Below are 22264 nucleotides of genomic sequence, written 5' to 3'. Positions count from 1 at the left end.
TTTTTGTGGCTTGACTCCATTTGGTTATTGTCAACCCTCCCTATGCATCCATTTGCATGGTAGGGCCTTGCAATGGGTAGTGCAGTGGTCAAGCCACAGCAACACACATGGCAATATGCCCCTGTCCCAGTCTTACATATTTCACATACACCTGTGCTGTACTGAAGTCTTGCACCACCCCAGGGATTGCATTGCCAAGACAATGGTGGTCATTACAACCCTGGCGGACGGTGTTAAAGCGGCGGTAAGACCGCCAACAGGCCGGCGGTAAAATAATTGGAATTACGACCGTGGCAGAAACTACCAACAAAGACAGCCACTTTAACACTCCGACCGCCACGGCGGTACAAACAAACAGCGCTGCGGTCACCGCCAACAGACAGGCGGAAGACAAAGTACCTCCCACAGTATCACAACCTAACAATCCGCCACCCTTTCCGGGGCGGATTCACCACAGACAAAAACACTGCGGAAACAGGACTTCGAAGGGAAAGCGCTCACCTCTACACACCCCATGAGGAATCCAGACACCATGGAACCAGAGCTGCAGATCCTGCCAGCCCTTATCTTCTTGCTCCTCTACCAGGAGCACAAACGCCAGTGGCGAAGACACCGGTGAGTACTGCACCTACGACAGAGGGGAGGGGGGAGGAAAAAACAGGGACACGCAACACCCCCACCCCCACCCTCACCCACTACAACACACACACCAATACAGCATGATACATTACAGTTACACCCCCCAAATCCCCGGAAGAATGCAAAGACAAATGAAAATGAGTGTAACCATTGTAATATATTAAAATCAAGTACGCAAAAATATATATATACACTATAAACAAAATATACACCAAGCTTAGTAGTCCAGGTAGTGCTCCAATGAAGTCCATGGAACACTGGGCCCACACAGTTTGGGCGAGGCCCACACAAGATCCCTGACCATGACGGAGAGAACACTGCAGGGGCATCAGAGAGCAAGAAAACAGGCACCACAGGGGGAGGGAAAGGGTGGGCACCTCAGCCGGTTGAGTGCATGACGCCAAATCCACGAGAGGGCCACATGCCCACTGTTCCATCCTGGGGAGTGCAAAGCCACAGTCTCTCAAGTCTCTCCAGTGGGTGGGTTGCCCACTGCTCCCTCCTGGGGAGTGCAAAGCCACAGTCTCTCAAGTCTCTACAGTGGCTGGGTTGCCCACTCTTCCATCCTGGGGAGTGCAAAGCCACAGTCTATCAAGTCTCCACAGTGGGTGGTTTGCCCACTGTTCCATCCTGGGGAGTGCAAAGCCACAGTCTCTCAAGTCTCTACAGTGGGTGGGTTGCCCACTGCTATATCGTGGGGAGTGCAAAGCCACAGTCTCTCAAGTCTCTACAGTGGGTGGTTTGCCCACTGTTCCATCCTGGGGAGTGCAAAGCCACAGTCTCTCAAGTGGATAACAGTCTCCACTGGTTCTGGAGGGGGCATTGTGCCCAGAGTGCTTCATCCTGCTAAGGACAGAGGTAGTGGATGACAGTCTCCACTGGTTCTGGAGGGGGCATTTTGCCCAGAGTGCTTCATCCTGCTAAGGACAGAGGTAGTGGATGACAGTCTGCACTGGTTCTGGAGGGGGCATGGTGCCCAGAGTGCTTCATCCTGCTCGTGACGGACTCAGTAGCGTCAGTGCCCTTGGCGCTCAAGGGCTAGCAGTGCTTGTGGCGGAGGTGACCTGTTCAGCGGTGCTTGTAGCGGCAGTGCCCTGTTCAGCGGTGCTTGAGGTGGCGGTGCCCTGTTCAGCGGTGCCTGCGGCGGTGGTGCCCTGTTCAGCGGTGTTTGAAACTGCAGTGCCCTGTTCAGTGGTGCTTGTAGCGGCGGTGCCCTGTTCAGCGGTGCTTGAGGCGGCGGTGCCCTGTTCAGCGGTGCTTGTAGCGGCGGTGCCCTCTTCAGCGGTTCTTGTGGCGGCGGGATTCTCTGCAATGACTCATCTGCTGGCGGTCCTCTCTAGCCCAGTGGGGCTTGTGCTGGCGGTCTTCTCTAGCTCAGCGGGGCTTGTGCTGGCGGTCCTCTCTAGCCCAACGGGGCTTGTGCTGGCGGTCCTCTCTAGCCCAGCGGGGCTTGTGCTGGCGGTCCTCTCTAGCCCAGTGGGGCTTGTGCTGGCAGTGGCCTCTTGGGCAGCAGGGCAGGTGCTGGCGGTCCCCTCTAGCCCAGTGGGGATGATGGCGTTGGCCTCCTGGGCATCAGAGCAGGTGCTGGCGGTGGCCTTCTGGGCAGTGGGGATGATGGCGGTGGCCTCCTGGGCAGCGGGGATGATGGAGATGGCCTCCTGGGCAGCAGGGCAGGTGCTGGCGGTGGCCGCCTGGGCAGCAGGGATGATGGCGGTGGCCTCCTGGGCAGCAGGGATGATAGCGGTCTTCTCCACTGTGCTGCTCTACCCAGCCTTGCCAGGTTTCTTGTGGCCCTTCCCCACCCTGGAAGGTGTCGCAGCTGACTCCACACTCCTACCGGGACCCCTGGGAGCGGCTTTGGTGGCTGGAGTCTTCCCCCTCTCCCGCCGGGCACCGGGCAACTTCTGATGCTTGACAGGTGGGGGACTGTCCGTGCTGTGGCTCCGTGCCACACTGGCTGCCCTGGTGGCAGGTTCACTCCATATTCCGGTGACTACAGACACCACTGGTCCCGGAGATGTTGTGTCTGAGGTGTTAGGTTGGGACCTGGAGAGTCGGGACCTAGGAGACGGACGTGGTGGGGGAGGTGAGGGAAATAGGTCAAGGCTGGACAGGAAAAGTTTTTTGGAGACACTGGGACGGGTAGCTGGAGGGGGTTTGGGAGTGGAAGAAGAGGTTGTGGTTGTAGGAGGTGTTCGTTTGGTGACTTTGGGTGAAGGTGCATGCGCTGGAGGCTGTCGTGAGGTGGATGGCTGTTGGGTGGGTGTGTGCCTGCGTTTGTGTATCTTGGGAGGTGGCATCACAGACACACTGGGAGAGGACACAGGGGACGTGTGAATGGTAGTGGGGGTGGTGACTGCACGTGAGCAGGGTGTGCTGGTGTGTGTGCTGGTGATGGCAGTAGTGGCTGTAGATGTAGTGCATGCAGGTGTGAGTGTAGACGAGACTGGGAGGGAGGAGGGAGACAAGGAGGAGGGGGACACAGTGGAGGCAGTGGATGTTGGTGTGTCTGCATGTGTGTGATGCTTACGTGAGTGCCTGTGCGATGTGTGGTGCTTATGTTTGCCTGAGCTTTCCTTGTGTGTTGACGTGTGTGCATGCTGGTCTGAAGGTGTGCTTGAGATAGGCTGGGGTACAGGGGATTGGGTCTGGGTGGAGGAAGTTGGAGGGAGAGGCTAGAGACGGGGACAATGGCTGCCATCAGTGCTGAGGCCAGAGTCTGAAAAGCTCGCTGAAGGGCCGCCTGACCAGAATGAATGCCCTCCAGGAATGCATTTGTTTGTTGCAACTGCCTTTCTACACCCAGAATGGCATTCAAAATGGTAGACTGCCCAACAATGAGGGACCTGAGGAGGTCAATGGCCTCCTCACTGAGGGCAGCAGGGGTGACTGGGGCAGGGCCTGAGGTGCCTGGGGCGAAGGTGATGCCCACCCTCCTGGGTGAGCGGGCACGGGGCAAAGGCTGAGGGGCTGCTGGGAGGGCGGTGATGGTAGGGGGGGGTGGCGGCTGTACCTGTAGATGTGGGGGGCACAGATGGTGCCACCACCACATGGGAGCTCCCATCAGAGGACGAGTCGGTGTCACTGGTGTCAGCTCCTGTCCCCGTCGTGGAGCTCCCCTCGCCCTCACTCCCACTGGTGAACTCCGAGTCTGTAGTGTCGCCCTCCAGGGCCATGTGGGATGCAGCTCCCTCCTGCTCCAGTGCCACTGCTCCTCCGCCTGATGATGCTAATGCACACAAGAACAGGGAGACTACAAGAAGGGGGAGACAACAGAAGAAAGACATGTTGAATGCATGCATTACAGCTACCGTTGGCGGACACGACAGACACAGAAGCCCCCTGCACAACGCCGCGCTCTTGGGCTCCACTGTTCAATCCCTGGGAAATGGCATACAAGGCTATGGACGACATCTGCACACATGGATGACACAAGGGCATGAAAAGGTGTACTTGGCACTCTACAGAGGTGGGGTGGGGTGCCACATAGCCTGCCTTACGGAGGGACCTTGCCTACTAAACTCGTCCTGGCCTTGAGAAACCCACAGCCCACCTCCCCCACCCAGACACCTCCACTGCGCGCAAAATCAGCAGGATGAGAGTGTACTCACTCCCTTGTGGCTGCTGTGATGCCCTCAAGTGCCCATACAACTCCGGGTACTCCACCGCCAGGATCGTGAACATCAGGGGGGTCATGGTGCGACGGGCACCTCTCCCACATTGGGAGGCCATCCCCAGCTGAGTCTCCGCCGTCTTCTTGCCCCAGCGGCGAATGCCCTCCCATCTTTTACGGCAGTGGGTGCTCCGTTTGTGGTAGACCCCCAGGGTCCGGACGTCCTTGGCGATAGCACTCCAATTATATTTTTTCTGGTGGGCGCTGACCTACATGAATTGTACAGGGGGAAGAGAAATGTTATTACCAACTGCACCGTCACAGTCATTGGCCCCCATCCCCACCCTTGCTATGTGGCACATGCATTCACCGTCGTTTCATGCACGCCTCGATCTCCCCCCCATCTTTCATCCACCCCACTCCACACAGGCATAGCCCATACTGCATGCTCCCAGTGTACTTACCTGTTTGTCTGGAGGACTGTCGAGTAGCGTGTACTGGGGAGGACCCCATCCACAAGTTTCTCCAACTCCTCCGATGTGAAGGAAAGGGCCCTTTCCCCAGACACTCGAGCCATTGTCTCTTCCAGACCGAGGTCACAGCAGCACTTGCAGTGTAGGTCCTCTCCTGTCGAAGATCAGGTATCGAGTGATTGAACAGATAGAAAATGGAGGTCACGTCCGTGGCACTGTGTACCGTCACCGCCGGTGTACATCGTCATTGACTCCTGGGACCCATAGGGTCCAATGTTAACCAATGCAGCATTGCGCTGCGGTCTTCGACCGCCTTCCGGGACGGTGTACAACGCCAGCGCAGTTACCTCACATCCCATTGTCCCACTTTAGAGGTCAGGCAGCCGCCATTTCAGGGGCCCACATGACTTAATTTTTAACTGCATCACACATACCTAGGCCTAGCCTCAACACACATACAGGCCACTTTTCGGATTATGATTCGTGTTCTGTGTAAGCTGTGGGTACCTACCTCTAAGTTGGTTGACTCTGTGCTCGCTGTTGTCATTCATAGCCACCGTCCGCTGGGACATGTGAGGAGATGGCGGCATCCTCCGGTGTACAGACCGCTGGTGGACCTGTCGACAGTGGAGGGAAGACATGTGATCATCACCTGCAGGCTTGACCATGCCACAATCCATGAACTGTGTACCCAACTGGAGCCAGACCTGATGTCAGCTATCGGCCATCCCACAGGAATCCCCCCTCAAGTGCAGGTGCTATCAGTGCTCCATTTCCTAGCAAGTGGGTCATTTCAAACAACAGTGGCCATGGCATCAGGGATGTCCCAGCCTATGTTTTCCAACGTGTTGTCTTGAGTGTTGTCTGCCCTGCTGAAACACATGAGGAGCTACATCGTTTTCCCTCAGGTGGAGGATTTGGCTACTGTTAAAGGTGACTTCTATGCCCTTGGACATATCCCTAACATCATAGTTGCCATTGATGGGACCCATGTAGCTCTGGTCCCCCCCCCCACAGGAGTGAACAGGTGTACAGAAACCGGAAGAGTTATCATTCCATGAATGTGCAGATGGTGTGTTTGGCAGGCCAGTACATCTCCCATGTGAATGCCAAGTTCCCTGGTTCAGTGCTTGATGCCTACATTCTGCGGAATAGCAGCATCCCTTGTGTGATGGGTCAACTCCAGAGGCACCGTGTGTGGCTGTTAGGTGAGCACCTGAATGCAAGTCAGTGGGAATGGTTGTCTGGGTCTGGGGATATCCCTACAGGTTAGTGTGTGTCTAACAGTTGTCTCTCTCCATTTGCAGGTGACTCTGGTTACCCCCAACGTGTCATGGCTACTGACCCCAGTGAGGAATCCCAGGACAAGGGCAGAGGAACGCTACAATGAGGCCCATGGGCGAACTCAGCGGATTATAGAACGGACCTTCGGCCTCCTGAAGGCCAGGTTCTGGTGCCTCCATATGACAGGTGGATCCCTATTCTACTCACCAAAGAATGTGTGCCAGATCATCGTGGCCTGCTGTATGCTTCACCACTTAGCTTTGCGACGACAGGTGCCTTTTCTGTAGGAGGATGGTCCAGATGGCGGTGTTGTTGCAGCTGTGGAGCCTGTGGACAGTGAAGACGAGGAAGCAGAAGAAGAGGACATGGACAACAGGAACTCAGTGATCCTTCAATATTTCCAGTGAGACACAGGTTAGAGTACAGACCTGCCTACTACATGTACTTTAACACTACTACCTCTCTACTGTCTGTCCTTTTCACCCAGTGTATGGTCACTGAGTTGTCACTTTCCCTTACGATTTCACAGATGTGGGTCCCACTGTGTGACATCTGCTTTGTTTCCTCATGGACTAGAGCTGTGTGACATAGGTATGTTGCCAATACAATTGTAAGAGCATTTTGTCACTGTAATTGCTAATACACAATTTCGAAATCACAGACTGACTCCAGATTGTTTTGTGCTTCAAGGGTGTTTATTTAAGTGCTCAATATTGGAGGGGGTTGTAAAATGGTAAGGGGGAATGGTGGAGGAATGTTGATGGCAGAGTCCAGTCTATTAGTCTCACAGGTGCATTGCCCAAATGGGCATAGGAGGTTGAGCTGGGGCAGTTTGAGGATGGACAGGGTGACAAAGTGGGACAGAAAGATGACATTCAGGGTGGTCTAATTTCTTGGCGGGGGTCTTGGCATTGTTCTCTGTCTTTGTCCTTGATCTCAGGGACCGTTTGCGGGGTGGTTCTCCCTCTGCAGCGGGTGGGGTGCTGGTGTGGTGGTCCTGTGGCGGGGCGTCTTGTCCACTAGCGCCGGTGGAGGTAGTGGGCAGTTGATCGTCCATGCTAGTGTCAGGGGCCCCTTGTTGTGCCACAGTGTCCCTCCTGGTGTTGAGGACTTCCTTCAGCACCCCTACAATTGATGGTTCTGAGTTCCTCCCTGAAGCCCAAATACTGTGCCTCCTGCTGCCGCTGGGTCTCCTGAAACTTGGCCAGTACCGTTGTCATCGTCTCCTGGGAGTGGTGGTAGGCTCCCATGATGGAGGAGAGGTCCTCATGGAGGGTGGGTTCCCTTGGCCTGTCCTCCCCCTGTCGCACAGCAGCCCTCCCAGTTCCCCTGTGTTCCTGGGCCTCCGTCTCCTGGACCGTGTGCCCACTACCACTGCCCCCAGGTCCCTGTTGTTGTTGGGGTGGTGGGTTAGCCGGGGTTCCCTGTAGTGGTGGACACACTGCTGCTTGACGCGTCCTGGGGACAGAGGTATGGGCCTGCTGGGTGGGTGCTGTGCTGGTGTTTCCAGAGGGAGGAAGCTCTGTAGTGGCCTGTGACTGTGTGAGGGGAACAGACTGTCCAGAGGTCCCCGATGGGCCGGGCTGGTCATCTATATCCAGTTGGACAGAGGTGCTGTCATCACTGTGGGCCTCTTCTGTTGGTGGTGTGGACATGTGTGGACCCTCCTGTCCGGTGACGTTGGGTAGGGGTCCTGCAGGGGTATAAAAGGATGTTTATTACATCTGTGTGTGGCATGGTGTGCAATGGGTGGGTGACCGTGTACCCCAGTGCTTGCATTCCTGTGTGGGACCTTGTGTGATGATGGTTTAGGGGGTTGTATGGGTATGTTCAGTGGCCATGCTTTGGTGATGGGTGTTCATGCTTTGTTGTTGCATGCAGGGCTTGGTGTTGGGATGGGTGGTTTGTGATATTGGGACATTTGCGAGGAGTTGGAGTGATGGGGGTGAGGGTGGGGGTATGTGATGGCATGCAGGTAGGGTGTGGGATGTAATAGTAAAGCTTTGACTTACCAGAGTCTATTCCTCCATCTACTCCTGCAAGGCCCTCAGGATCAGGAATCGCTAGGACCTGCTACGCCCATGTTGTTAGTTGTGGGGAAGGAGGTGGGGGTCTGCCGCCAGTCCGCTGAACCGCAAGGTGGTGTCTTGAGATCACGGAACGCACATTCCCCCGTAGGTCATTCCACCTCTTCCTGATGTCATCCCGATTTCTTGGGTGCTGTCCCACTGCGTTGACCCTGTTCACTATTCTTTGCCATAGCTCCATCTTCCTAGCAATGGAGGTGTGCTGCACCTGTGCTCCGAATAGCTGTGGCTCTACCCGGACGATTTCCTCCACCATGACCCTGAGATCCTCCTCAGAGAACCTGGGGTATCTTTGCTGTGCCATGGGGTGGTGTGGGTGATGTGTGGGGTTGTGTGTGTGGTGATGGGTGTGCTGATATGTAGTGGTGTGTTGTGTGAGGTGCGTGGAAGTTCTATTGGTGATGGTATTTTGTGCCTGTGGATGCTTGGTTGTGGATTGTAGTGTCTCTCTCTGGCCTTCTCTCGGTAATGTTGTCGTAAGGGTTTCTGGGTGATGTGGGTGTGTGTTTTATATTGTATTGGGTGTGTGGGAGTGCTGTGTGTATGTGTATCAGGTGTGTGTATCTCGATTTGTCCAATGTGGTAGTGTTTTGTATATGTGTGTGTATTTTGAGCGCGGCGGTGTGTACCGCCAATGGAATACTGCGGTTGAAAGACCGCCACGTGGATTCGTGTGTCATGATAGTGTGGGCGTATTTCTGTTGCCGTGATGGTGGAGGATTTGTTTTCGCCAGTTCATCACTGACCTTTGGTGTGGCGGACTTGTGTGGGTGTCTGAATTTTGGCGGATTCCGTGCTGTGGGTCATAATAGCTGTGGCAGATTTCCGCGGCTGCGGCGGTGTGTTGGCGGTCATCTGGGCGGCGGTAAGCGGCTTTTACCGCCAATGTTGTAATGACTGCCAATATGCTGTTGTTTCCTTTGATAGCTCCTCATGTTGATGTATGTGTATGTGTACTACATTGCACAGCACACATGGACCTAGCAGATTTCTATTTCATCTTCTGTCTATGCTGGAAGGTGCGCCTTCCTCCACAACTATATTCTCCCCCTCAATGCAGCCAGCCTTGCACTATGATGCAAGAGATGAAGCATAGTGGCAGTGAAGCTAAATTGACACGGGCACAGGGGTGGGCCCAGGGATGGCCAGCATGGGTATCATTTTTTGCTGGGTATGTCACTTTGTATATGACAGTGTCTGATGGCAATTAGTTCATGGACATAGCCAGTTACCTGGAGTTGAACTTAGTTCAGAGCCTCAAGCTAGTTTGATGGTGATTCTGCAGGTAGTCCTACTGGTCCCTCACTGCAAGTGTGACAGTCCTGTTACCACATGACGTCCAATGTCCATATGACCTCCCCCAACAGCACAGGTGGTAGTGGCACATGTTGTCAATGGGGAATGCTCCATGGGCCAATGGCCTGGCACTGGCACTTTTCCAGCAGCTTACAGACTGGCAATGCCACCTGTCTTGTGACACCAGACCAGTGTTATGATCAACGTTACCCTCCAGGTATGTTCCCGCTTTTCCACCAGCCTTTGCATGGTGGTGAAACCCCCATGCAAACGTTGGTGGTGATGTGGTGTGGTGTGCCCTGGGTGCCCCTGCACAGCACATGCACCTAGCATGGGCAGTGCAGGAGGTCCCATGCCCTGCCCCTTTGTCGTTTCCACTGCCTGATTTGCAGGGCTAAGAGCAGCTTGTCCTGTCACACCCAATGCACACCAAGACTGGCACTGACTCTATTTGATCAATCAGTAATGTTGTGCTAAGGGCCCCACAGAGCTACCATGAGCAGACACATTTCCACCAGCCATCCCAACTTGTGACTCATACTGCCAACCGCGAAGGGTACACTGCAATGGCAGTCTTACCAACACAAAACTTACCCATGCACTATCCCCCGCCCGTCAATGTGAAATTATTCACCATTATGTTCACAGTCATACACCATGTGTTGTATGTATGTGGTTATTTCCCCATTCCTATGTGTCTCACATGGTTGTGTCAGAGTAATTGTTTCTGTTATGACCTACAGTTTACTGTCTGTGGTACATATTTTCTGTAGTGACACATTTCTGATCAGCATCAAGATGTGTGGTTCCACACTACACCAGTTTAGTTGCTCTGGGTAGTGGCATATTTCCAATGATACAGGACCATCCTACTATTCCCCCAGTGCCTGCTCAGATTATTTTTCCCTGCACTCAGTGGGCATCCTCACTGCATGATGGAGTGGTGGCTGCCTAAGTGGGTGTGTTGTTAATGTGTGAGGTGGTGGTGGAGCTACCGGCACATGTCTGGGTACTGTTGGGATGTTTGCAATCAATTGTGTGGTGTAAGATGGAGCACACATGTGTTTGGGCAATGAGGCAAGGCAGTTGCAAGATGATACTACAACGGACACCACCATGATGTAACCCCAGGAATGGTATAGACTGACTTCATCATCTCTGATGTCTTGGTCGTGTTGGTATGGTTTAATTGACTATATGCAAGTGATGTTGTGATGACACAACCAGAGGCACATTTATTAGACATGCCATCAATCCCATGTGTTGCATATGTACATGTAGGTATTTAGGCCTGGTGACTGACATATGTCCAGGTTGTATATGTGTTGTGGTGCATGGCACCACCAAGGCGTAGGTACATGTGTAGCACTTGTCTGCTTGGTGCAACTTGCTTCATGTGCAATGTGTCCCTCTGCGCTCCTTTGACATGCATTTTGTGTGTCCTATGTGCCTCCCCATTCTTGCACTTGACAATTTAGAATTAATTTCCCCCATGCAACATACCCTGCATTTGGGGTGTTTCCTGGTAGTCTGCACTGTATTGTCCTGCGATTCCAGTGACTTGTTCGTCCGTGATGACTGCTGCAACCATATCCTCCATCTCGTCCATGTCCTCTTGTGGTGCTGGACTACCACCTCCAGTTTGCAGTGCTGCCTTCCTGTTCCTTGCCATTTTTTCCTGTCATTCACTTGTAATCATGCCAGCGTTTCTTCAACTCAGTAACGGTTCTCCTCACATCTGCCACACTGTTGATCTTGTCCACTATCTGTTGCCAGATTGCTTCTCTCCTGTCAATTGGCAATTTTGAGGTGATGAAGAGTTGATGTTGATGCTCCGTCACCTCTCTCAACAGTATTTCATGCTCCTCCGCTTTGAAACAACACTTTCTCTTTTTCTTCTCCCTCCCCTGGATCTTATGTGTGTCCTCCTGGCTGGTTCCTAGTTGACTGGGGTCTCCCCTGGCTTTCTGGGTCCATTTTGCCTCTCTTTTACACTGTTTTCTACATTAGCATCTAAAGTTGATGCCAACATGGTTACAAATGGTGCATTTCCGTTTAACGACACATTTACGTGCCGTAAAGCAAGTTAGAGTCATTTTTGCAGCGTTATCGTGATTTTGCCTTACGACAAGGCACAATGCTTAACGTAAAAGAAATTGAATCTAACCATTTTTTAGTGCCATCTTGTGCCATGGGATGAATATGATGCCCAGGTGGTGCTAAAAAAAATGGCCCTAGCCAGCGCTAAGCTTTTTGACGTAAAACTGTTTTGCTCAGTTTTGGGTCAAAAAGTATAAATCTGGCCCTAAATGCACCAATCTGGTCATCTGGTTGCACTAGTCCGGGGCTAAGTCAAAGTTTGAGATCAACAGCGATGGAGCCCTGCCTGGCTACAGCAAGAGGGAGGCCTCAGTCAAAAGTTTAATTTGGACTTAGGGCCTGATATATACATTTTGCAGCAAAACTGCACAAACACAGTTTTGTTGAACAAAGTATAGTACTGGCTTGTGCCATTCCACAGCCCCAGCTGGTTCTCATATTAAAGGACTGGCACCAGGGCTAAACGTGGGCTAGCATCTTAAAAGAAGACTCTAGCCGGGTGGGGGTGGCAGTGGAGAAGGAGGGGGTTGTGCATCAAAAAATGATGCTAGCCTTGGTTAGAGGCAAAAAAAATGCCTCTAACCAGACTAGCGCCATTTCCTGGCACTTAACCACCAAAAGCACGACCCCTGTCTTAGGAAAGACAGGAATTCTGCCCATCACCTTAATGGCCAGCACAGGAGACAAATTTCCCCTGGCCATGGCCATTGTACCCTGTGCCATGCATGGTGCCCCAAGTTAGGGCCCCAATGGCAAAAATAAAATAGAAAAAAAAATACTTACACAGACTTACCTGGGATGGGGTCCCCATCCTCTGGTGACCCTCTGGTTGGGGTGGGGGTGTTCCTGGGGCTTGGAAGGAGCACCTGTGGACACATTCCATGGTGCTTAAACATGGAAATGGGTCCACAGGTCCCCTAACGCCTGGTCTGACACAGGTGTTAAATAATGGTGCAAAGTTTGCTTTGGTGCCCTGGTTCTGGAAGGTGGGAAAAGCTTCTAGAGGCATAACCTTGAAGTGCACAGATGCACTGCCTCCCCTGTCCTGGCTCCAAGCTGACTGGAGTGACAATGCAGCGTTGTTAAACCCTACTGTGTGCGAACAGGAAAAGCCTATTCAGGTGTAAGTGAGGCAGTACTAAGCTTCGGCCTTCCAACAGGCCCATTAAGGCACATCAAGTCCTACCTAATCTCCCATTGTGTGTTGCTGTCTGGAGGGAATTCACAGTTCCCAGCTGTCACCCACCCCAGATGTGTATTGGAGACAGGCAGGAGGCACACAGGAGGGCTAAGAGCAGAAAAATGACAACTTTCAAAATGTGACATTTAAAAAAATTGTAATGATACATTTGACTTTACCATTAAAGAGTATTTATCATTGCAGTTCTACAGGTACTGAACATGACAGCTCTACCTCCTTTTAATCAGAAACTACACCTATTAAATTTATTAAGGAATCCCCAGTGTTATACTATGAGAGGGGTAGGCATCACAGTAGTGAACAATGAATTTGAGAGTTTTTCACTACAAAGACAGGTAAAATTAAAAAGTATATATCCTGCCTCTGAAGTAGACTGCACTCTGCTTTGTGGGCTACCTAGGGTCTACCTTAGGGGTGTCTTAGGTATAATAAAAGGGGAGTTTAAGACTTGACAAGGGATCTTAAATACAAAGTCAACATGGCAGTGAAACTCCACATACAGAGTCTGCAGTGACAGGGCTGTGACATGTTTAAAGGGCTGCTTAAGTGTGTGGCACAATCAGTGCTGCAACCCCCCTAGTAATATTTAATTTATAGGCCCTCTGCACATGTGGTGCACTTTACTAGGGACTTATAAGTGAATTAAATATGCCAGTTGTGAATATGACAATGTTACCATATTTTAGGGAACGAGCACATACACTTTAGCACTGGCTAGCAGTGGTAAAATGCACCTTGTCCTAAGGCCAACAAAAATAGGTCAGCAAAAAGTGGAAGGAAAAATGCAAAATGTTTGGGGGTGTTGAAGTGTGTCTTTTAAAATTAATGTTAATTACGTAATCTTACAAGTATATTGTGTGATGAAGCTGCATAGAAAATGTGTTAACATAGAAAATAATGCATGCATTTGAAATGTGCCCACGGGGAGTGGCTACCCATGTACACAAAGTACAATGAAAAGCTTATTAATTCTGAACTTATTGTGCAATAATGTTTTGAATTTGTATTAGTATATCATAATTAGAGTTACATGTTAAGAGTTTTGCTTTATTAAATTAGAGGGCCTTAGCTTAGCGAGGGTTTTGGCGTAGCTGCCTGGCCTCATATTGAATTGTATTTTTCTAATGTATAAATGCGCTGTTTTCCTGAAGGACAGGAGGCTGTATTTTTCCAGGGGCTATACGCGTGTAGCCGTAGTAAATTCTTTCTCATGAGAACTGGCTTGCTCAAGGCGACATTCTTGCTTGATGCAACAGTGTAATTCATAACAGGTGCAAGGTTAACCGTACTAGGAGACGACAATGAAGATACTGACTGGAGCGTGAGAGTGTAACATTTTCTACCTGACATTCCAACCGTGAAGACGTCAATAACATGTACCAATCTGCAACATGGGAACTGCAAGTGAGGAAAATTCTAGTAAGATGCTTACTGAATTATTGGATAGAGATAACGATGCACCACATTTTATCCAATGAGGAATTAGGGAACAATTAGACAGTTTTGATTTAACGGTGTAACCCAAGGGGAACAGGGGCTACTTTTCATTTTCCACTTTGACGGGGACATTTGCCTTTTCCTTTGCCATAAGACTTATGTCACTTGCCATTTTCCGGACACTTCAAACCCATACCTTAGAGTTAAATTTTCCTGTCACTTCAAACCATCCTCTACCCCATTCTAGTCTGATATTAACTTCTCCTCCATCTGAGGGAAGAAATTTGTTTTCTGAAAAATTGCTGTCTTGAGATTTTACTCTGTCCTATCTTTGCTGATGGTGAATCGACTGATGTCCTGAGGACGAAGACTGACGCTGTTTGCTGATCTGTTGGATTGGTAACTATCTATGCAAAATTTGTGATTGTCTTTTTGCCTTTTCTTTTTAGGTACCAACTGCGATTTTGATAGAGGCCTTAGTTTAGATGTTTTCCAAATTTGTGTTTACTAAAATGTTTTGCATGAGGCCCAACATGCTAATGCTAATTTGTGGTTAGTTAAGGCATTCAAAATTATCCTATGGAAATAGACAAATTACTGAGTTCTTGCTTTGTTGAATCAAATGTACTAATGAGACTCTGCTAAGTTGCTTCATATTAATGATGTGCATAAATATTGAACGAATATAGACGATGCATTGATTAAGTTGTGCTCCGATTGCCAATCGGTAGTGTTCTGATGAGTTTATTGTTAATAAGATTAACAGACATGATGTTAGATTGTAACCAATAGGGAAATAAATATCTAAACTTTTGACTAAACTGGTGTGGTTATTCATGAACTGAGGAGTTAAGGCTCTGATGCGCTAACAGGGGTTACACTGCAGAAAGGGCCATTTCCAGCAATATGTCCATGCATTCCTAGGAAAACTTTTTCTCTCCCTCTCTCCTATTTAATATCTCTCTCTCTCTCATTCTCTCTGTCTATTTTGGTTATATCAATTGCACCAGTTAAGTGATGACAAAAATACCCCCTTCAAAGTTGACAGAAAGGTAAAGCATTCATCATATTAACATATCAATTATTGCTTCTGAAAAAGAGTTGTAATTGTCATTTTTTAAAACTAATTACACCTGGCAACTGAGAGACCAAGAATGCTCCTGTTACTTGCCGGTACTCTTCATTACTCATGGTCTAAGTCTTCCCCAATATAGTCCTGGGATTCCCCCACTCAAGTCCCTTTGGGGGGGGGGTTGATTATATGTGCTTCTTTTTTTCTGTGGTTTGTTTGGTACAAAAGGATGTGTGGATTGACTACTTCCCCTTTGTAGTGGCTGAGTAATGGCAGCCATGTTGGGGGAAGAACTATGAGTCAGGTAGGGAAGAGGGTCTGCCAGAAGAAAATGAGATCCCTATTGTAAGGACTGGGGAAGCTTGACATGGAGATAATGGGAGAGGGTGAGGAGATTGTACCTTAAAGTTATAGCGCTAGGTGAAAGGAAATTGGAAGTGGGGCAGCCTATCACTCTGTCACATTTGTGGGCAATAACTGCATTAGCATTAGATTTCGATCACTAAGTTGGGCAGCAACTACGATGCTCACTTTGTAGTCTATAACTGTGGCCATAGCCATCCCCAGCGAGCATTCCATGGCTGTCAAGTCAGTTCTTCCAGTGTGCTCTGTGTGAGTGGGCTGAGGGATCCACTTTAGAAGCCCCTACCCTAGATCCGTTCCAAGTGGCTGCATGCAACACACATAGATAGTGCAGAAGAAGTACTGCTGTGACTGGGAGTGCGGAAAAAAATGTCTCCTGAGCCCTTCAACTCTTCTATGTCCCTCATTACACATGGAGCACGCAGCCCTCCTCTGCCTCTCTCTTTCGCCACTTAAGTTCTTGTCAATCATACTGCTCCTCTCTTGCTGACACAAAGGTGCCCCATCTTCTTCTGCAGTCTGTGCCTGCTCCTTATATCACTTTGCTAAAGGGCAAAACAAACGAGAATGCTGTAGAGAAGAAGGAAAACATAATCAAAAGGGTTGCTTGAGTGTTATAATCTAGCTGTTTTTATTTGCGAGCCGGAAATGACACATCACGGCAGTGAAAGAAGTTCCCAAGTAGAGTTTCAGGAATTTGTAGTTGTGCAGAGTAGGGAGACTGGCCGGCATGACAGGGAGTGTGCAAGTAAATAATCAAACACACTGATTTAGCAACATAATTGCTGCTCTTCGATTTTTTCCTGGTGGTGTGAGGCCTGGTGCTACTAGACTTTTTACCCATCGCTGGGAAATTATAGCTGTCATTTAGCTCCATATGGCTCTCTACCTGTGAAGCGATCTAATGGTCCGCAGCTGTGGGACCTATTTCTTAAAAACATCTTTCAGTTACATAGATACATCAATAATTATATGATTAAGTATATTTGATACCACGGCTTTCATTTTTTTATTCAAATGTTTCTAGAACTTTTCAACTAAAATAAGTCATTTAAATAAATGTAAGATCTGTACTATTCTTGAACAATCATTTCAATTATCATCTCAAAATCATGTTGCTGTGAATTTTATTGGCATACTGCAGTGCCGTTTAGTTTATTAACCATAAAATGAGCTTGCTCTGCTGTTTTAAATAACTTCACGTATGAAATCACTTTTCTTCTTAAATGCTACTTGACTACTCTATTACTGGTGCTTTAATCGCCAGTTCTAAATCTTCCGTTATGTATGAACTACATGTTAAATGCATGAAATATTCTTCGTTTTATGAGTAATTTGGGTATTATACCAGGATGGTGGCTCGATAATAATTGTGTTGAAGTGCATGACTGAGGGTTTTGGAAGAGAAAGTGGCTGCCGTCAGTTTTAGGAGGGAAGGGAGCGGCGGGAAGCACACTCACACCTCTCTCTCTCTCTCGGTGGAGGGCCTCAGAGGCACCTTTGCTGAGCTGAGGAGGTCACGCCCACAGGAGCTGTGACCTCTTCAGCCCAGCAAAGTTCTGCTCAGTCAGCCAGAAGTCTGCGCAAATCGCGCATGTCTGCTCCTGGCTGCCTGACCTGAACATGAAGAGTGTCTATCAGGCTGACCTTTGTTCAGCCTGACAGCCACTCTTCATGAGGGGCAAAAGGTGGGGGTCGTGGCCCCTCTGCCCCATAGGACGGGCCGCACCGATTGCCTTTATTGAGAGGTACTGTTGGGAAGGGAGTCTTTTTGTTTTTACATCCATTTAATTTTAGATAGCTGTCAATCTTTAACAATAGTGATAAATAGTTAAGATTTTACAAAATGTAGTACAACACATTTTTCCATGTATTATTATGGAATCATTTCCACTACTGTTACCCAAGAAAATATATCTTGTCGTTTGAGAATATATTAATCAACATCCAACGACATTCATTCCGCTCCCAATCCAACAAGACCTTCAAAACAGAGTTATCCAAAGCCACAAAAAAGCAATCACCTGTACATGTGCACTATGGGGCAGATGCAAGATTTTGCGCTGTCACACAGTCTCACAAAGTGGCTCGAAGTTTTGAAATAAGGTACAACTTCCAGAGCAAATCTTTCTTTGCTGGAAATCTCCCATTTTCAGCACAGTGATTTGTGCTGCTTTGAGCAAATTTGCATGAAGGGGTGTTAAGTGGGTGGTATTCGGACTTTCTAGCACAAGGAAACCTGTTTTTTTCAAACTTCTACCTACTGAGAGACTTATTTATGAAAGGCTTGTGCCACTGAAGAGTAACTTTTTGGGACGCTTTGGTGGCGCAAACCTCTCAACCATTTCTATGAGGCCACACAAAGCCACCTAGATAAGATATGGAGTAAGGCAAAGCAGCAGTTGTTTTATGTATCAGTTATGTAATCTAGATGTGACCCACAAAAATTGTCTTTAATCGTTATTGGATTTGAAACCATCAAGTCCTATTTTTGAAAAATTATATCTTGATATTTCAAATTTTGCTTTTTCATTTAGCTCATGAACATATTCTGTTTCTGCAAAACTGTTTTTTCAAATAAATTATTATAATTATTTTTTTCCACTTGTGGACATCACTATACGGTGATTTTGGATCTAAAAAAACACGTCCTTTGGCTTCATTGCCTTACTCTGCTCCAGGGAGGCGCTTCAGGGATGTGGCGGTGGGTTTTCTCATGAAACACCCATGGAGTTTGATGCCGCCACCCATTTACTTAATCAGGTAAACCTATGGCCTCTTTTGAGCCATAAATGTTTGTGTCAAATACAATACAGTGCAGAATAATACAGATAGAATAAAAAATAAAAAATGAATAGAATCGATAAAACAACTATTCCCAGTACTTGCTGTAATGCACTTTAAGTGAAGTTCAGCACTGCGTAGATAGCATCTATACTTCCCAGGCACGTTAATCAGCAAGAGTCACCTCAAGGGACCTAATCTGAGATGATTTTAAAAACTGGCCAGAGAAACCGTCTCCTCTGTGTGGCATACAAAGTGCAAAATAAAATAAAGTGCTTTGAGGTGAAGAGCCATTGCAGGGGCAAAAGCGCAGTGAAAAGAAGCATGTGCCTTGAATAGGAAAGACCACCAGAGAATGTATGTAGTTAAGGCGAAATCTGGTCAGCAAAATGCATGCCTCTCATTAAATGATCTGCAAGTACACAGCGGGGGATGAGTTAGCCAGTCTCCTCAGCCCAGTTTTCCAATTTTGGACAAATTATCCTTCCTCGGATCTGCACCATGCAGGGAGATTAGGCAATAATAGTAAAGCTGATTATTATTTCACTTTTTAAAAATAGGGACAGTAATAGCCTCCTGCCATGTTTTACCTAAGGGTCCCATGATTGCAGATTTTATAACATTAGTGATCAGTGGACTCCAAAATTGTAGTAGGGATGTGTATAGGTCAGATGGAATTCTAACTAGGCCTTGTGCTTTGTCTGAAGGGCTACTTTCTATAGCTGAGATAACATCTGAAACTTCAATTGACTTATTGAGGGCTATAGCAGCATTCAAATCAAAGGGGACTTCAACTCCCCATCATACTGGTAGTCTGATGAATAGGGCCAAAGATTTTAGAGAAATATTCTACCCAATCTTTGGCTGATATAACAATCTCCACTTTTGGTATTTCATCTTCTAGCAGGTTCAGGGAATTGACCACCTGCCAGAAGACTTGAGAGTCTTCAAGGTGCTTGTTGTTCTAATGTCTGGCCAGGTCTTTTCCCTTGGTTTGTCCTTTATAGCAGCAATTGCTCCTTTATATGCTTTCCTGGCTGTCCTAACCCCTAACAGTTTGCGGGCTGTGTCCTAAGAGCCTCTTTATGGGATCTATTGGCCTGCGTGCAAGCACTATTGAACCATCAGGGCTGTTACTGCTGTTTGTAATACCTTTTGTTAATCTTGCTGCAGTCAATTAAAGAAGAATAAGTCTGTATAACACTTGTGGGAACGGCATTGCCCTGCAAGATCATAGTAATTTGGGCTTTGTTATTTATAACAAGGTCTTTGAGGAAACTACCTTTGCCATTCTTTTCACTCTTGATGTTCAGGCATTTACTTTTACAGAATTCTACCCTATACTGCAGGGCACCCTCATGAGTGTTTTTACCCAGTTCCAGTTTTAAGACCATTGTAACAGGTTTATGATTGCTAATACAACTAGTCAGTCAGTACTATACAGCCTTTAAAAACTGAAGCAGTTGCTTTAAAATTAATATATAATCAATCACTAAACTTGAGCCTGGCCCCACAGATGTTGGCAAGTGCCTAGGGTCTATACAAGCAAGATCTTGAACAAATAACAGGGAATTAGCAACAGCAACTCAATTCAATATATCCCCATGGGGGTATGTCTGAAATGTGTAAGAGGTTGTTTTAACTCATCCACTCATACCACAAGGCACCACAGTTCTAGGATCACATGACCTGATATTAAAATCTCCCACCTAGATAATTAAAAGCTCCTTCTTATGGGCATTTGGATCCTTGTGTAGGAATTTCTCCAGTCCATTTATCACCGTAGTTACAGCTGTATCATATATGTTATAATAATAATCAATGATTAACAAATCAAATGTCTTGTGCAAGTGTACTAAAAGAATGTGAACAACTTTCCGCATTATGATACCAGCCGGGGCCACAGAAATAAAACTAGTCACACCTGTTTTAGCTCTGCCTGACTTTGGGGGGGTAGCTGGAAGATGGTAGGCAATATAACCATCTATGTGGGTTGGATCTTAAAGCCTAAGGCCTCATTTTGAGTGTGGCAGTCCGTGGACCGCCACTCTTGTGTTGATGGTCAGATCGCTGCACTCTGGTGACCTTTGTCCCTGCCGGGAACATGGTTCCTGATGGCTTGACTGTGATCAGAGTTGCCTGGTTGATTACAACTCCCTTCATTGCCAGCCTTTCTATGGCGGTTTCACAGACATGGAAAGATGGGCCGTGAGGGTGTGCTGGAGAGGGGCCCCTGAACTGCCCATGCCCAGCACCATCGGAATGTGCATTGTCTGCTTTGCAGACGGTGTGCATTCTGAGGGTGCTGGTCTGCCCCCTCTGTGCTGCGAGATGGCACTTGGCTCCTTTAAGGAAGCTGAGTGCTCTCTTGTTTCACTGCTCCTGCCAGTCTGACTGTCTGGAACGCTCTATTGCAATGTTCCCACCGGTCAGACGCGTGGGTACATTGTAATGGGGGGGCGCCACTGCCATGGTAGTGGCATCCTGCCCACTAGTTTGGAATCCCTACAATGGGACAGGCAGATTTGTAATGAGGCCATAAGTCTCTTGACAACAGATGATTGAATACTGCTCCACAGTCCTTGACCAATCTGGATTTCCTAGCTTGGAATACAGACCCGCCACATTCCATGAAACTAAACCCCAAGCCTTTTCCTGAACTACTTTATCATCAATATATTGTTGATGCTTAGGCTTTTAGGAAAGTGGTGAATTCAATAATATCCTTGCTCTAATGATGACAGAGCCGCAATCTATTAGAAAGGGGAAGGCAACTCCGCTGATGTTGGGGTATTGTCATCACTTATAGGACTATTCTTTCACGGCCTAATAATGATGCTGCTCTGATAAGAAATTATCACACCATAGAAGAAACCAAGGATTTGTGCCCTCTTGACCTCCCCATGAGCCACTGTTTGGTTAACGCGGCATAACAAGGCTAACACTATTTCCGATTTTCTACAATGTATTACTATGCAATTAAGTTGCAAGGATTTAACAAGTGGGTCAACCCAGGAACCCCTCTTTGCTCAGTCCACCATCTCTAATGTTTTTTTCAGCCAGTATGTCAATTTGTTCAGTAAGGATGTATGTGATTCAAAGTGCCGGGTCTCTAGTTTGAGTATATTCTCCAAAACAATTACATATGGTGTGGACTCCAGGGGAATGTGCGGTCAAGCATTCTATACCTCATTCCAGCTTTCACTATCAATATATTGACTGCCCTCTTATATTTATCTCTTACCTCAGAGAGCACCAATTATTTTTGAGGTTGCAAATTAGGTTGTAATGGGCTAATGCGGGGTGGGGGCTCACTTCAGTTTGCGGTTTCGGCTCTTAATTTCTCCAGACAATTAAATTGGCACAATTAGCTTCCCGCATCTGGGCACAGAATTCACAAAAGTGACCTAAAAATTGTCATGTTCCTCCAGTGACATCATTTTGCTCATTAGCTTCTCTTGGGCTAAATGACAGGGTGTCTAACTTTTCTATCTTTGACAGAACTGAGGAACAAAACTAGGTTAGGTCCTTGGAGTAGCTATCCAGGCAATCTTGTCTCTCGGCAAAGTCAGAATCAAAGTTTTTGAAATTCATTTCACTGCCAGCAGTCTTTTTTATAGCCATTTCCCTTGCACCCTTATTGCTGTTTGGGCCTTGGTTCACTAAGTGAGTGGGTTTGGATGTTGGATGAATAAGACGGACTTTATTTATGTTGGTCATCTCTTACCTACTTTTCTTCAAGGTAAGCTTTCAGTGTGAACTATTACTTAAAGCATAGACAATGTTTGTGGGTCTTCAGCGACACAGGGGTTGCATGGGGGAGTTGCGACATAAGATCTCTTAGAAGTAGATGGAGAATCCAAGGGAAACAGGTTATCTTGAGAAGTCTTGGGGACAACTCTCTCTGCTTATGAT

This window comes from Pleurodeles waltl, chromosome 10 (assembly GCF_031143425.1).
Source record: "Pleurodeles waltl isolate 20211129_DDA chromosome 10, aPleWal1.hap1.20221129, whole genome shotgun sequence".
Taxonomy (NCBI): Eukaryota; Metazoa; Chordata; class Amphibia; order Caudata; family Salamandridae; genus Pleurodeles; species Pleurodeles waltl.
The sequence above is the reverse complement of the archived record's forward strand: the minus strand, read 5'-3'. Positions refer to the sequence as shown.